We start from the raw sequence: 17,415 nt of genomic DNA, 5'->3' as shown, positions 1-17,415 counted from the left end.
TATTTTTGGGGGTAAAATATTGCATATTTTGTGTTTTTGCCATAAAACAAGTGTTCTATGACAAAAGCGGTATAAAACAATTTTAGAGAATTTTAGTTGGATTTTTTTGTTTTATTTTACTTTATTTTTTTTATTAATATAATTAAATATTCCACTTTGAAATATTTTGCGGGGAAAATATTGCATATTTTTTGTTTTTGCCATAAAACAAGTGTTCTATGACAAAAGGGGTATAAAACTATTTTAGAGAATTTTAGTTGGATTTTTTATTTTTATATATATTTAATTTTTTTAATGAATATAATCAATTATTCCACTTTAAAATATTTTTTTGGGTAAAATATTGCATATTTTGTGTTTTTGCCATAAAACAAGTGTTCTATGACAAAAGGGGTATAAAACAATTTTAGAGAATTTTAGTTGGATTTTTTATTTTTATATTTGTTTTTTTTTATGAATATAATCAAATATTCCACTTTTAAATATTTTTTGGGGAAAATATTGCATATTTGGTGTTTTTGCCATAAAACAGTGTTCTATGACAAAATGGGTATACATTTTTTTTTTTAGAATTTTAGTAGGATTTTTTATTTTTATATATATTTATTTTTTTATGAATATAATCAAATATTCCACTTTGAAATATTTTGCGGGGAAAATATTGCATATTTTTTGTTTTTGCCATAAAACAAGTGTTCTATGACAAAAGGGGTATAAAACAATTTTAGAGAATTTTAGTTGGATTTTTTAAATTTAATTTAATTTTTTTTATGTATATAATCAAATATTCCACTTTGAAATATTTTTGGGGGTAAAATATTGCATATTTTGTGTTTTTGCCATAAAACAAGTGTTCTATGACAAAAGCGGTATAAAACAATTTTAGAGAATTTTAGTTGGATTTTTTTGTTTTATTTTACTTTATTTTTTTTATTAATATAATTAAATATTCCACTTTGAAATATTTTGCGGGGAAAATATTGCATATTTTTTGTTTTTGCCATAAAACAAGTGTTCTATGACAAAAGGGGTATAAAACTATTTTAGAGAATTTTAGTTGGATTTTTTATTTTTATATATATTTAATTTTTTTAATGAATATAATCAATTATTCCACTTTAAAATATTTTTTTGGGTAAAATATTGCATATTTTGTGTTTTTGCCATAAAACAAGTGTTCTATGACAAAAGGGGTATAAAACAATTTTAGAGAATTTTAGTTGGATTTTTTATTTTTATATTTGTTTTTTTTTATGAATATAATCAAATATTCCACTTTTAAATATTTTTTGGGGAAAATATTGCATATTTGGTGTTTTTGCCATAAAACAGTGTTCTATGACAAAATGGGTATACATTTTTTTTTTAGAATTTTAGTAGGATTTTTTATTTTTATATATATTTATTTTTTTATGAATATAATCAAATATTCCACTTTGAAATATTTTGCGGGGAAAATATTGCATATTTTTTGTTTTTGCCATAAAACAAGTGTTCTATGACAAAAGGGGTATAAAACAATTTTAGAGAATTTTAGTTGGATTTTTTAAATTTAATTTAATTTTTTTTATGTATATAATCAAATATTCCACTTTGAAATATTTTTTGGGGTAAAATATTGCATATTTTGTGTTTTTGCCGTAAAACAAGTGTTCTATGACAAAAGGGGTATAAAACAAATTTAGAGAATTTTAGCTGGATTTTTTATTTTATTTTACTTTATTTTTTTTATGAATATAATTAAATATTCCACTTTGAAATATATTTTAGGGAAAATATTGCATATTTGGTGTTTTTGCCATAAAACAGTGTTCTATGACAAAATGGGTATACATTTTTTTTTTAGAATTTAAGTTGGATTTTTTGTTGTTGTTGTTGTTATGATGTTATGAATATAATCAAATATTCCACTTTGAAATATTTTTTGGGGAAAATATTGCATATTTTGTGTTTTTGCCATAAAACAAGTGATATATGACAAAAGGGGTTTAAAACTATTTTAGAGAATTTTAGTTGGATTTTTTATTTTTATATATATTTCATTTTTTAATGAATATAATCAAATATTCCACATTGAAATATTTTTTGGGGAAAATATTGCATATTTTGTGTTTTTGCCATAAAACAAGTGTTCTATGACAAAAGGGGTATAAAACAATTTTAGAGAATTTTAGTTGGATTTTTTATTTTTATATTTGTTTTTTTTTAATGAATATAATCAAATATTCCACTTTTAAATATTTTTTGGGGAAAATATTGCATATTTGGTGTTTTTGCCATAAAACAGTATTCTATGACAAAATGGGTATACATTTTTTTTTTTAGAATTTTAGTAGGATTTTTTATTTTTAAATATATTTATTTTTTTATGAATATAATCAAATATTCCACTTTGAAATATTTTTTGGGGAAAATATCGAATATTTTGTGTTTTTGCCATAAAACAAGTGTTCTATGACAAAAGGGGTATAAAACAATTTTAGAGAATTTTAGTTGGATTTTTTTATTTTTATATATATATATATTTTTTTTAATGAATATAATCAAATATTCCACTTTGAAATATTTTTTGGGGAAAATATTGCAGATTTTGTGTTTTTGCCATAAAACAAGTGTTATATGACAAAAGGGGTATAAAACAAATTTAGAGAATTTTAGTTGGATTTTTTATTTTATTTTACTTTTTTTTATGAATATAATTAAATATTCCACTTTGAAATATTTTGCGGGGAAAATATTGCATATTTTTAGTTTTTGCCATAAAACAAGTGTTCTATGACAAAAGAGGTATAAAACTATTTTAGAGAATTTTAGTTGGATTTTTTATTTTTATATATATTACATTTTTTTAATGAATATAATCAAATATTCCACTTTGAAATATTTTTTGGGGTAAAATATTGCATATTTTGTGTTTTTGCCATAAAACAAGTGTTCTATGACAAAAGGGGTATAAAACAATTTTAGAGAATTTTAGTTGGATTTTTTATTTTTATATATATATTTTTTTATTAATATAATCAAATATTCTACTTTTAAATATTTTTTGGGGAAAATATTGCATATTTGGTGTTTTTGCCATAAAACAGTGTTCTATGACAAAATGGGTATACTTTTTTTTTTTTAGAATTTTAGTTAGATTTTTTATTTTTATATATATTTATTTTTTTATGAATATAATCAAATATTCCACTTTGAAATATTTTGCGGGGAAAATATTGCATATTTTTTGTTTTTGCCATAAAACAAGTGTTCTATGACAAAAGGGGTATAAAACAATTTTAGAGAATTTTAGTTGGATTTTTTAATTTTTTTTAATGAATATAATCAAATATTCCACTTTGAAATATTTTTTGGGGTAAAATATTGCATATTTTGTGTTTTTGCCATAAAACAAGTGTTCTATGACAAAAGGGGTATAAAACAATTTTAGAGAATTTTAGTTGGATTTTTTATTATTTTTATTTTATTTTTTATGAATATAATCAAATATTCCACTTTTAAATATTTTTGGGGGAAAATATTGCATATTTGGTGTTTTTGCCATAAAACAGTGTTCTATGACAAAATGGGTATACATTTTTTTTTTAGAATTTTAGTAGAATTTTTTATCTTTATATGTATTTATTTTTTTATGAATATAATCAAATATTCCACTTTGAAATATTTTGCGGGGAAAATATTGCATATTTTTTGTTTTTGCCATAAAACAAGTGATATATGACAAAAGGGGTATAAAACAATTTTAGAGAATTTTGGTTGGATTTTTATTTTATTTATTTTTTTATGTATATAATCAAATATTCCACTTTGAAATATTTTTTTGGGTAAAATATTGCATATTTTGTGTTTTTGCCATAAAACAAGTGTTCTATGACAAAAGGGGTATAAAACAATTTTAGAGAATTTTAGTTGGATTTTTTATTTTCATATTTGTTTTTTTTTTATGGATATAATCAAATATTCTACTTTTAAATATTTTTTGGGGAAAATATTGTATATTTGGTGTTTTTGCCATAAAACAGTGTTCTATGACAAAAATGGGTATACATTTTTTTTTTTAGAATTTTAGTTGGATTTTTTATTTTTATATATATTTATTTTTTTATGAAAATAATCAAATATTCCACTTTGAAATATTTTTTTGGGGAAAATATTGCATATTTTGTGTTTTTGCCATAAAACAAGTGATATATGAAAAAAGGGGTATAACATTTTTTTAGAGAATTTTAGTTGGAATTTTAATTTTTTATTTTATTTTTTGTAATGAATATAATCAAACATTCCACTTTGAAATATTTTTTTTGGGAAATAATTGCATATTTGGTGTTTTTGCCATAAAACAAGTGTTGTATGACAAAAGGGGTATAAAACAAACATAAAAACATTATACAAACTTATAATCGACGGATTGATCCGAAGTTGATCTAGAGAAAATAAAAATTAAAGTATGACTTTTTTTTAACAGGTAAAAAGGTGTCTAATTCTTAAACCAAAAATAAACAAAAGGGGAGTGCCCCTAAGAAAAGCCATTGAAGCTTAGGGAAGGCTATGCAGAACGAAACTATAACTGAACTGGCTACACAGTAAACAAAAAACAGAATGCTGGACAACAGCAAAGACTTACTGTGGAGCAAAGAAAATATACATCCGTACATGACATGACAATCAACAATGTCCCCACAAAGAAGGATTAAAAACAACTGAAATATTCTTGATTGCTAAAACAAAGTAGATGCGGGAAATATCGCTCAAAGGAAGACATGAAACTGCTACAAGAAAATACCAAAAAAAAGAGAAAAAGCCACCAAAAAAGGAGAACTAAAACACTCCACACAGGAAAACAGCAAAAAACTCCAAATAAATCCGGGTGTGATGTGACAGGTGGTGACAGTACACCTACTTTGAGACAAGAGCTATATTGATGCATGCTTGGTTATGCTTTAAAGTCATACCCAACAATTGCGACGACGACTTTTTACAGTCAACCGAGTTTCCTTTTTTTAACGATTTCTGCTGGTGGTGTGCCTCCGCATTTTTTCAACGCAAAAAATGTGCCTCGTCTCTAAAAAGGTTGAAAAACACTGATTTAGGGCTATGTGAGTAAACATTGATTGATCGATTGATAAATAGGACGGCTCGAGCTAGGTGGCGGTCAACTGACATACGCTCTGTTCCTGCATCTGTAAAAATCCTCCATCTGCACCTTTATCCAGATCTGCACCAAACCCTGTTTGTGAACAACGCAGTTGACATTTATTCAGCGATGGGATGAGAAAGGGGGACCACCCGGGGGCGGACTATTGATGGACAAACACTGGAGACAAAAGCCCACGGTTAGACCAAAGTCAGCCATTGATTAGTTTATCGACGGCGCCGTGCCGTCTTCACGTGCCTCTGCACCCCCCCCTCACCCCCTGACGGGACCCGGCCTCTTACCTTCTTGTCGGAGAGCCCCGACACCGTGTCGATGTACTGCTCCTGGATCATGAAGGCGGCCAGGTTGGCGGTGTAGGAGGCCAGGAAGATGACGGCGAAGAAGGCCCAGATCAGCACCATGATCTTGCTGGTGGTGCCCTTGGGGTTCTCAATGGGCACCGAGTTGTTGAAGACGATGCCCCACAGCAGCCACACCGACTTGCCGATGGTGAAGGTGGGGCCGCCCGGGGCTGCGCACGCACAACAACATAATTACACGTGTAAAATATCGATATTTACTCATTCTTAATAGAAGGAAATAATGGCTGAACAGTCAGCACAATTTTATAAACACACGCCTAACAAAATGGAATAAGTGTATTTTTTGTGGGGGAAATGTTGTGCCGTTATATAAAAAAACATTATAATAATATACGTATAATCCACAGATTCATCTGAAGTTGATCTCGAGATTTAAGCGTTGAAAATAAAGTAAATAAAAATTAAAGTATGACTTATTTTTAACAATTTATTGAGTGAATCCCTTTTGGATGACTGAGAAATGTGGTTGTTGTTTTGTTTTTTTAAATAATAGCTCAAAAATTAATAATGAATCAAAATGAATGTTTATGAATTATTCACTTTTTAAGGTTCCTATAACTTCACAATAAATATTCCACTTTGAAATATTTTTTGGGGGGAATAATTAGTGTTTTCTGTTAGAAAAAGGGCATTAAAAAACTATAAGAATAATACAAATGTATTGACAAATAGATCGGAAGTTAATCGAGAAATGTAGGCGTTGAAAATAAAAACAACTTTTTTTTACACTTTAATGAGTGGTTCACTTTTGGATCCCTGAGAATTTAAGTTGTTTTTTTTTGTTAATTAAAAACTGTTACTGCTCAAAAAATAAAGAAAATACAAATTAAAGTATAACTTATGTTTAATATTTTATTTAGTGAATCCCTTTTGGATGCCAGAGAATTTTAGTTGTATTTTTTTTTTTTAATTTTTTATAGCTCAAAAAATAATAATGAATCCATTTTGGATGCCTGGTAATTTTAGTGATTTTTTTTTTATATATTAAAAACTGTCAGAGCTCAAAAATTAATAATGAATCAAAATGAATGTTTATGAATTATTCACTTTTTAAGGTTCCTATTACTTCACAATAAATATTCCACTTTGAAATATTTTTTGGGGGGGGAATAATTAGTGTTTTCTGTTACAAAAAGGGCATTAAAAAACTATAAGAATAATACAAATTTATTGACAAATAGATCGGAAGTTAATCTAGAAATGTGGGCGTTGAAAATAAAAAACAACTTTTTTTTACACTTTAATGAGTGGTTCACTTTTGGATCCCTGAGAATTTAAGTTGTTTTTTTTTGTTAATTAAAAACTGTTACTGCTCAAAAAATAAAGAAAATACAAATTAAAGTATAACTTATGTTTAATATTTTATTTAGTGAATCCCTTTTGGATGCCAGAGGATTTTAGTTGTATTTTTTTTTTTTTTTTTTTTATAGCTCAAAAAATAATAATGAATCCATTTTGGATGCCTGATAATTTTAGTGATTTTTTTTTTTTTTATATTAAAAACTGTCAGAGCTCAAAAAATAATAATGAATCAAAATGAATGTTTATGAATTATTGACTGTTTAAGGTTCCTATTACTTCACAATAAATATTCCACTTTTAAATATTTTTTTGGGGGAATAATTAGTGTTTTCTGTTACAAAAAGGGCATTAAAAAACTATAAGAATAATACAAATGTATTGACAAATAGATCGGAAGTTAATCTACAAATGTAGGCGTTTAAAATAAAAATAACTTTTTTTTACACTTTAATGAGTGGTTCACTTTTGGATCCCTGAGAATTTAAGTTGTTTTTTTTTGTTAATTAAAAACTGTTACTGCTCAAAAAATAAATAAAATACAAATTAAAGTATAACTTATGTTTAATATTTTATTTAGTGAATCCCTTTTGGATGCCAGAGGATTTTATTTTTATTTTTTTTATTTATTTTTTTATAGCTCAAAAAATAATAATGAATCCATTTTGGATGCTTGATAATTTTAGTGATTTTTTTTTTATATCAAAAACTGTCAGAGCTCAAAAAATAATAATGAATCAAAATGAATGTTTATGAATTATTGACTTTTTAAGGTTCCTATTACTTCACAATAAATATTCCACTTTGAAATATTTTTGGGGGGGAATAATTTGTGTTTAATACAAATGTATTGACAAATAGATCGGTAGTTAATCTAGAAATGTAGGCGTTGAAAATAAAAACAATTTAAAAAATGTATTACTTTTTTTTCCACTTTACACTTTTGGATCCCTGAAACTTTAGTTGTTTTTTTGTTTTTTTAAATTAAAAACTGTTATTGCTCAAAAAATAATTGATCCCAAGTTGATCTAGAGATTTAAGTGTTAAAAATAAAGAAAATACAAATTAAAGTATGACTTATTTTTAACAATTTATTTAGTGAATCCCTTTTGGATGCCAGAGAATTTTAGTTGGATTTAAAAAATAATTTTTTTTTTTATATAGCTCAAAAAATAATAATGAATCCCTTTTGGATGCCTGGTAATTTTAGTGATTTTTTTAAATATATATTAAAAACTGTCAGACCTCAAAAATTAATAATGAATCAAAATGAATGTTTATGAATTATTCACTTTTTAAGGTTCCTATTACTTCACAATAAATATTCCACTTTGAAATATTTTTTGGGGGGGGGAATAATTAGTGTTTTCTGTTACAAAAAGGGCATTAAAAAACTATAAGAATAATACAAATTTATTGAAAAATAGATCGGAAGTTAATCTAGAAATGGAGGCGTTGAAAATAAAAAAAACAACTTTTTTTTACACTTTAATGAGTGGTTCACTTTTGGATCCCTGAGAATTTAAGTTGTTTTTTTTTGTTAATTAAAAACTGTTACTGCTCAAAAAATAAAGAAAATACAAATTAAAGTATAACTTATGTTTAATATTTTATTTAGTGAATCCCTTTTGGATGCCAGAGGATTTTAGTTGTATTTTTTTTTTTTTTTATATAGCTCAAAAAATAATAATGAATCCATTTTGGATGCCTGATCATTTTAGTGATTTTTTTTATATATTAAAAACTGTCAGAGCTCAAAAAATAATGATGAATCAAAATGAATGTTTATGAATTATTGACTTTTTAAGGTTCCTATTACTTCACAATAAATATTCCACTTTGAAATATTTTTTGGGGGGGAATAATTTGTGTTTAATACAAATGTATTGGCAAATTGACAAATAGATCGGTAGTTAATCTAGAAATGTAGGCGTTGAAAATAAAAACAATTTAAAAAATGTATTACTTTTTTTTACACTTTACACTTTTGGATCCCTGAAACTTTAGTTGTTTTTTTTTAATTAAAAACTGTTATTGCTCAAAAAAATAATTGATCCGAAGTTGATCTAGAGATTTAAGTGTTAAAAATAAAGAAAATACAAATTAAAGTATGACTTATTTTTAACAATTTATTTAGTGAATCCCTTTTGGATGCCAGAGAATTTTAGTTGGATTTAAAAAAAACTAAACATTTTTATATAGCTCAAAAAATAATAATGAATCCCTTTTGGATGCCTGGTAATTTTAGTGATTTTTTTTTTATATATTAAAAACTGTCAGAGCTCAAAAATTAATAATGAATCAAAATGAATGTTTATGAATTATTCACTTTTTAAGGTTCCTATTACTTCACAATAAATATTCCACTTTGAAATATTTTTTGGGGGGGAATAATTAGTGTTTTCTGTTACAAAAAGGGCATTAAAAAACCATAAGAATAATACAAATTTATTGACAAATAGATCGGAAGTTAATCTAGAAATGTAGGCGTTGAAAATAAAAAACAACTTTTTTTTACACTTTAATGAGTGGTTCACTTTTGGATCCCTGAGAATTTAAGTTGGTTTTTTTTGTTGATTAAAAACTGTTAGTGCTCAAAAAATAAAGATAATACAAATTAAAGTATAACTTATGTTTAATATTTTATTTAGTGAATCCCGTTTGGATACCAGAGGATTTTAGTTGTATTTTTTTTTTTTTTTTTTATAGCTCAAAAAAAAAAAATGAATCCATTTTGGATGCCTGATCATTTTAGTGATTTTTTTTATATATGAAAAACTGTCAGAGCTCAAAAAATAATAATGAATCAAAATGAATGTTTATGAATTATTGACTTTTTAAGGTTTCTATTACTTCACAATAAATATTCCACTTTGAAATATTTTTTGGGGGGGGGGAATAATTTGTGTTTAATACAAATGTATTGAGAAATTGACAAATAGATCGGTAGTTAATCTAGAAATGTAGGCGTTGAAAATAAAAACAATTTAAAAAATGTATTACTTTTTTTTACACTTTACACTTTTGGATCCCTGAAACTTTAGTTTTTTTTTGTTTTTTTTTTAATTAAAAACTGTTATTGCTCAAAAAAATAATTGATCCGAAGTTGATCTAGAGATTTAAGTGTTAAAAATAAAGAAAATACAAATTAAAGTATGACTTATTTTTAACAATTTATTTAGTGAATCCCTTTTGGATGCCAGAGAATTTTAGTTGGATTTTTTAAAAAAATACATTTTTATATAGCTCAAAAAATAATAATGAATCCCTTTTGGATGCCTGGTAATTTTAGTGATTTTTTTAATATATATTAAAAACTGTCAGAGCTCAAAAATTAATAATGAATCAAAATGAATGTTTATGAATTATTCACTTTTTAAGGTTCCTATTACTTCACAATAAATATTCCACTTTGAAATATTTTTTTGGGGGGAATAATTAGTGTTTTCTGTTACAAAAAGGGCATTAAAAAAACTATAAGAATAATACAAATTTATTGAAAAATAGATTGGAAGTTAATCTAGAAATGTAGGCGTTGAAAATAAAAAACAACTTTTTTTTACACTTTAATGAGTGGATCACTTTTGGATCCCTGAGAATTTAAGTTTTTTTTTTTTTGTTAATTAAAAACTGTTACTGATCAAAAAATAAAGAAAATATAAATTAAAGTATAACTTATGTTTAATATTTTATTTAGTGAATCCCTTTTGGATGCCAGAGGATTTTAGTTGTATTTTTTTTTTTTTTATAGCTCAAAAAATAATAATGAATCCATTTTGGATGCCTGATAATTTTAGTGATTTTTTTTTATATATATTAAAAACTGTCAGAGCTCAAAAAATAATAATGAATCAAAATGAATGTTTATGAATTATTGACTTTTTAAGGTTCCTATTACTTCACAATAAATATTCCACTTTGAAATATTTTTGGGGGGGAATAATTTGTGTTTAATACAAATGTATTGACAAATAGATCGGTAGTTAATCTAGAAATGTAGGCGTTGAAAATAAAAACAATTTTAAAAATGTATTACTTTTTTTTACACTTTACACTTTTGGATCCCTGAAACTTTAGTTGTTTTTTTGTTTTTTTTTAATTAAAAACTGTTATTGCTCAAAAAAAATAATTGATCCGAAATTGATCTAGAGATTTAAGTGTTAAAAATAAAGAAAATACAAATTAAAGTATGACTTATTTTTAACAATTTATTTAGTGAATCCCTTTTGGATGCCAGAGAATTTTAGTTGGATTTAAAAAAAAACTAAACATTTTTATATAGCTCAAAAAATAATAATGAATCCCTTTTGGATGCCTGGTAATTTTAGTGATTTTTTTTTTATATATTAAAAACTGTCAGAGCTCAAAAATTAATAATGATTTAAAATGAATGCTTATGAATTATTCACTTTTTAAAGTTCCTATTACTTCACTATAAATATTCCACTTTGAAATATTATTTGGGGGAATAATTTGTGTTTACCATAAAAAACAAAGTTTTCTGTTACAAAAAGGGCATAAAAAAACCTAAGAATAATACAAATGTATTGAGAAATTGACAAATAGATCAGAAGTTGATCTAGAAAATGTAAGCATTGAAAATAAAAACAATTAAAAAAAATGTATGACTTTTTTTTACACTTTAATGAGTGGATCACTTTTGGATCCCTGAGAACTTTAGTTTATTTAAAAAAAATGTAATTAAAAACTGTTATTGCTCAAAAAATAATAATAATGAAAATATATATTTTGGGGGGAAAATATTGCATATGTTGTGTTTTTGCCATAAAACATTTGTTTTATGACAAACGGGGTATAAAACAAACATAAAAACATTATACAAACGTATAATCGACGGATTGATCCGAAGTTGATCTAGAGAGTTAAGCGTTAAAAATAAAGAAAATACAAATTAAAGTATGACTTATTTTTAACAATTTATTTAGTGAATCGCTTTTGGATACCAGAGAATTTTAGTTGGATTTTAAAAAATAAATAAATTATACAGCTCAAAAATAATAATGAATCCCTTTTGGATGCCTGGTAATTTTAGTGTTGTTTTTTTTATATATTAAAAACTGTCAGAGCTAAAAAATTAATAATGATTTAAAATGAATGTTTATGAATTATTCACTTTTTAAGGTTCCTATTACTTCACTATAAATATTCCACTTTGAAATATTTTTTGGGGGGAATAATTAGTGCTTTCTGTTACAAAAAGGGCATTAAAAAACCATAAGAATAATACAAATTTATTGAGAAATTGACAAATAGATCAGAAGTTAATCTAGAAAATGTAAGCATTGAAAAGAAAAACAATTAAAAAAATGTATGACTTTTTTTTACACTTTAATGAGTGGATCACTTTTGGATCCCTGAGAACTTTAGTTTATTTTAAAATTTTTTTAATTAAAAACTGTTATTGCTCAAAAAATAATAATAATGAAAATATATATTTTTGGGGGAAAATATTGCATATGTTGTGTTTTTGCCATAAAACATTTGTTTTATGACAAACGGGGTATAAAACTAACATAAAAACATTATACAAACGTAAAATCGACAAATTGATCCGAAGTTGATCTAGAGAGTTAAGCGTTAAAAATAAAGAAAATACAAATTAAAGTATGACTTATTTTTAACAAATTATTTAGTGAATCCCTTTTGGATGCCAGAGTATTTTAGTTGGATTTAAAAAAATAAAATAATTATATAGCTCAAAAATAATAATGAATCGCTTTTGGATGCCTGATAATTTTAGTATTTGTTTTTTTTTATATTAAAAACTATCAGAGCTCAAAAATTTATAATGAATCAAAATGGATGTTAATGAATTATTCACTTTTTAAGGTTCCTATTACTTCACAATAAATATTCCACTTTGAAATATTTTTTGCCATAAAAAAAACTAAGTATTCTGTTACAAAAAGGGCATTAAAAAACTATAAGAATAATACAAATTGACATTTGACAAATAGATCAGAAGTTGAACTAGAAATTTAAGCGTTGAAAATAAAAACAATTAAAAAAAAAAAAAAAAAGACTTTTTTCTACACTCACTTTTGTATCCCTGAGAATTTTTGTTAAGATTTGTTTTGTATTAAAAACTGTCATACCTCAATAAGAGGGGGAATTTTATTTGGATTATTTTGTTTTGTTTTGTTTTAAATTAAAAACTGTTATTGCTCAAACAATAATAGTGAATGTAATGAAATATTCCACTTTTAAATATTTTTTGGTGAAAATATTGCATATTTTGTGCATTTGTCATAAAAAACTACGTTTTCTATGATACAAAGGGCTTAAAAAAAACTTTAAATATCATTAAAAACTTATAATTGACGGATAGATCTAAAGTTGATCTCGAGTTGAGCGTTAAAAAATTTTTTTAAACAAATGTATGACTTATTTTTTAACCCTTTTGGGTCCCTAAGAATTTTAGTCTGATTTTTTTTTTAATTAAACTGTCATTGTTCAAAAAATTATAATAAATAAAAAACCAAATGTTTTAGGAATTATTGACCTATTTCAGGCTCCAATTACTTTACATTAAATATTTGACTTTGAAATATATTATGAGGAAAATATTATATATTTTGTGTGTTTGCCATTAAAAAAAAAGTTTTCGATGACAAAAATGCATTAAAAATATATAGATTTTTTTAAATCATAAAAACGTATAATTGACGGACAGATCGAAAGTTGATCTAGAGATTTAAGTGAAAAAAATAACACAATGTATGACTAAATTTTAACTGCTGAGTATGGAAGAATCTACGAAGGAGGCTTCCTACCACAACACGTTTTAATTGTGATGAGACCGCACTTTTCTGGAAAAAATATGCCAAAGTGGATTTATTTCACAGTGGAAGACTACCTCTACCTTCCAAGAGCACAAACACACACACACACACACACACAAACACACACACACACACACACACACACACACACACACACAAACACACACACCCTTCTGCTCCTTTCCTGACAGCTCCTCCTTTGCCGATGTTAATGTAAGTGGCTTTTACTTTCTAAAATTGTTGTATTTTTGTAGCAATATGGTTGTTGAAGTTAAGGATTTTTGTGATTGCTGATCGTTTGTGAGGGCACTAAAAGTGTGTGTGCATGTTGGCAGATGGGGCATACAGAGGACTGTTCAGCTGGTCATTGTTGTTTTGACTTGTTAATAAAAAGAAAGTTGATCAATCACCTCCTCGTCATGTTTGTATGATATACAGTAGCACTTTATATTGTGTTCAAAGTGTACAAACCTTTAATAAAATATGGACTTTTGTCGAGACTGGAACCCATTATCTATATTTAAATTGTTTTATTATGGAGAAATGTGCTTCTTTATACAAACTTTTCAATTTACGAACCCAATTACTAACCAATTAAGTTCGTACATTGAGGTTCTATTGTACCAATGGGTAAGAAAAGTTAATGTTGCATAATATGTACCCTTTAAAAGTCTTGAAAAAAAAAATATATATATATATTTTTTCCAAATTAAAAAAAATATTTGAAAAATTCTAAAATAATGTATTATTTTGTCATTTAAATTATAATATTTATAGATCATTATAATTAGTTCTATCAAACATTTATTTTTAAATTCAATTTAAAATTTCATAAATTATTTGCATGCATCATTTAAATTAAGCCCCCAATATTTTGACACAAATGCACATTTTTGGTAAGAATGTCCCACAGCAGAGGTCTTCAACGGGGGTTTTTTAAATATATTTTTTAGAGATGTCCGATAATATCGGTCTGCCGATAATAAATGCGTTAAAATGTAATATCGGAAATTATCGATATCGTTTTTTTATTATCAGTATCGTTTTTTGTTTTTTTTTATTTTCTATTTTTTTATTATTAAATCCACATAAAAAACACAAGATACACTTACAATTAGTGCACCAACCCAAAAAACCTCCCTCCCCCCATTTACACTCATTCACACAAAAGGGTTGTTTCTTTCTGTTATTAATATTCTGGTTCCTACATTATATATCAATATATATCAATACAGTCTGCAAGGGATACAGTCCGTAAGCACACATGATTGTGCGTGCTGCTGCTCCACTAATAGTACTAACCTTTAACAGTTAATTTTACAAATTTTCATTAATTACTAGTTTCTATGTAACTGTTTTTATATTGTTTTACTTTCTTTTTTATTCAAGACAATGTTTTTAATGTATGTATCTTATTTTATTTGATTCATTTTTTTAAAAAGTACCTTATCTTCACCATACCTGGTTGTCCAAATTAGGCATAATAATGTGTTAATTCCACGACTGTATATATCGGTTGATATCGGTATCAGTTGATATCGGTATCGGTAATTAAAGACTTGGACAATATCGGCATATCGGATATTGGCAAAAAGCCATTATCGGACATCCCTAATATTTTTAAAATAATTTCCCCTGGAAATGATGTCATTAAATGATCAAGCTTTGTGGGTGGGGGGCGTGTCCACACGGCTTCTGTATATTGATTGATTGGTTTTGAGGGTCTCATTTCACGCCGCCGGTATTCACGTGTTGCACACTTCCAGCGGCGGCTCGAGCGAAGGGCCACCGCCGCCGCCATCCATCTAACTTCGATTATCGTGGTGACGAACGTTAATTAAAAAAGTAGAACATGACCTTTCAGACCTGCATGCTGGGATTGATTAGCTCCAAACCCGGGCGTGTCCGGGCTAGGGTTGTACGGTATACCGACACCAATAATACTAATGAAGTACACTTTTAAAAATACCAGTACTTTTTTTTTTTTTTTCATGCACCTGATGGCACGCTGTGGTGACATTGTGGTGCGTGTGAGTCAACACACACACACACACACACACACACGGAGCACTTCCAAGCGGAAACAAGAGGGAGAATGGACGTATTTTGGCTTCAAAACTAACAATAAAGGTGAATCAATGCGCTACAAGCGTCTTCCCGCAGTGTTTCAGCTACTTCTAAACCACTAATCCTCGCCTCCATGGCGACAAAGTACGTTCCTTACAAGTAGCATTATCACTGGAGGACGAGGAATAGCTAAACATAACTATGACGTTAATTTATTAACTCATATTATGTTCTACATGTGGTGAATGTTTATATTCAACTTGGAGAAAGCGAACCACCCAGGTTTAAGTAAATAATGCGTTAAAATGTAATATCGGAAATTATCGGTATCGTTTTTTTTATTATCTGTATCGTTTTTTTTTTTTGTTTGTTTGTTTTTTTTAATTAAATCAACATAAAAAACACAAGATACACTTACAATTAGTGCACCAACCCAAAAAACCTCCCTCCCCCCATTTCTTTCTGTTATCAATATTCTGGTTCTACATTATATATCAATATATATCAATACAGTCTGCAAGGGATACAGTCCGTAAGCACACATGATTGTGCGTGCTGCTGGTCCACTAATAGTACTAACCTTTAACAGTTAATTTTACTCATTTTCATTAATTACTAGTTTCTATGTAACTGTTTTTATATTGTTTTACTTTCTTTTTTATTCAAGAAAATGTTTTTAATTTAGTTATCTTATTTTATTATTATTTTAAAAAAAGTACCTTATCTTCACCATACCTGGTTGTCCAAATTAGGCATAATAATGTGTTAATTCCACGACTGCATATATCGGTTGATATCGGTATCGGTAATTAAAGAGTTGGACAATATCGGAATATCGGATATCGGCAAAAAGCCATTATCGGACATCCCTAGTTAAAACCATGAGAAATTAAGGAGCATATTTTATGTGGACTGGATTAACTCTTTCACGAGAAGAGGGAATAAATTCAGGCTATAGAATGCAAAAGTGATAGCTCTATCCTGGAGGAGAGACTCTATGCTTATCTCAACGTCAACCTACAAGTTATGGTATACATCTGTTGTCTTTCCAGTCACTTACACACGAACATCTCCTTTTATGGTCAGGATGTGCTCTCCTGACTTAGCACACACACACACACACACACACAGGGACTTGAAGGAGGAATATAAAACTGGATGGTTTGGCTTCTCCAAGTCAGGAGTCAGTCATTGTTGACTTGAGCTCCTCCAGGTACTGCAGACCTGTATAAATGACACTCGCTAGTAATAAAGCAACTTTTTGTTTTTGATCCAGCCGCACTGCCGTGTCGCCCCGTGTCGGAGGGGGTGACTAGACCAGAAATAAACATCAACTACACACCGTAGAAGGATACAATAGCTCACCGCTAACAACAACATGTTGTTCCAATGTTGTGTCTGTGTTGTAAAATATTGATTGGGGAAATGACCAAATTTCAATGGTCGAGTCAACGGCACAACCTGACGTTGATTAAACGTGTTCAAAAAGCATGTTGTTTCAACGTTGTATTTGTGTTGTAGAATATTGGTTGGGAAAATGACCAAAATTCAATGGTCAAATCAACGTCTCCACCCAACATTGATTAAACGTTGTTAAAAAGCATGTTGATTCAACGTTGTATTTGTGTTCTAAAATATTGGTTGGGAAAATGACCAAATTTCAACGGTCAAGTCAACGTCAAAACCTGACATTGATTAAACGTCGTCAACAAGCATGTTGTTTCAA

The 17,415-nt window shown here is 27.2% G+C and overlaps 1 pseudogene; it reads right to left on the bottom strand.

Annotated features, from left to right (window-relative positions):
* LOC133656269 (glutamate receptor ionotropic, NMDA 2C-like) overlaps window positions 1-17,415 on the bottom strand; it is a 181,251-nt pseudogene that overhangs the window by 25,926 nt on the left and 137,910 nt on the right.

Source organism: Entelurus aequoreus, linkage group LG08 (genome assembly GCF_033978785.1).
Source record: "Entelurus aequoreus isolate RoL-2023_Sb linkage group LG08, RoL_Eaeq_v1.1, whole genome shotgun sequence".
NCBI lineage: Eukaryota > Metazoa > Chordata > Actinopteri > Syngnathiformes > Syngnathidae > Entelurus > Entelurus aequoreus.
Note: the sequence above shows the minus strand (reverse complement) of the source record. Positions and strands in the feature narration are given on the sequence as shown.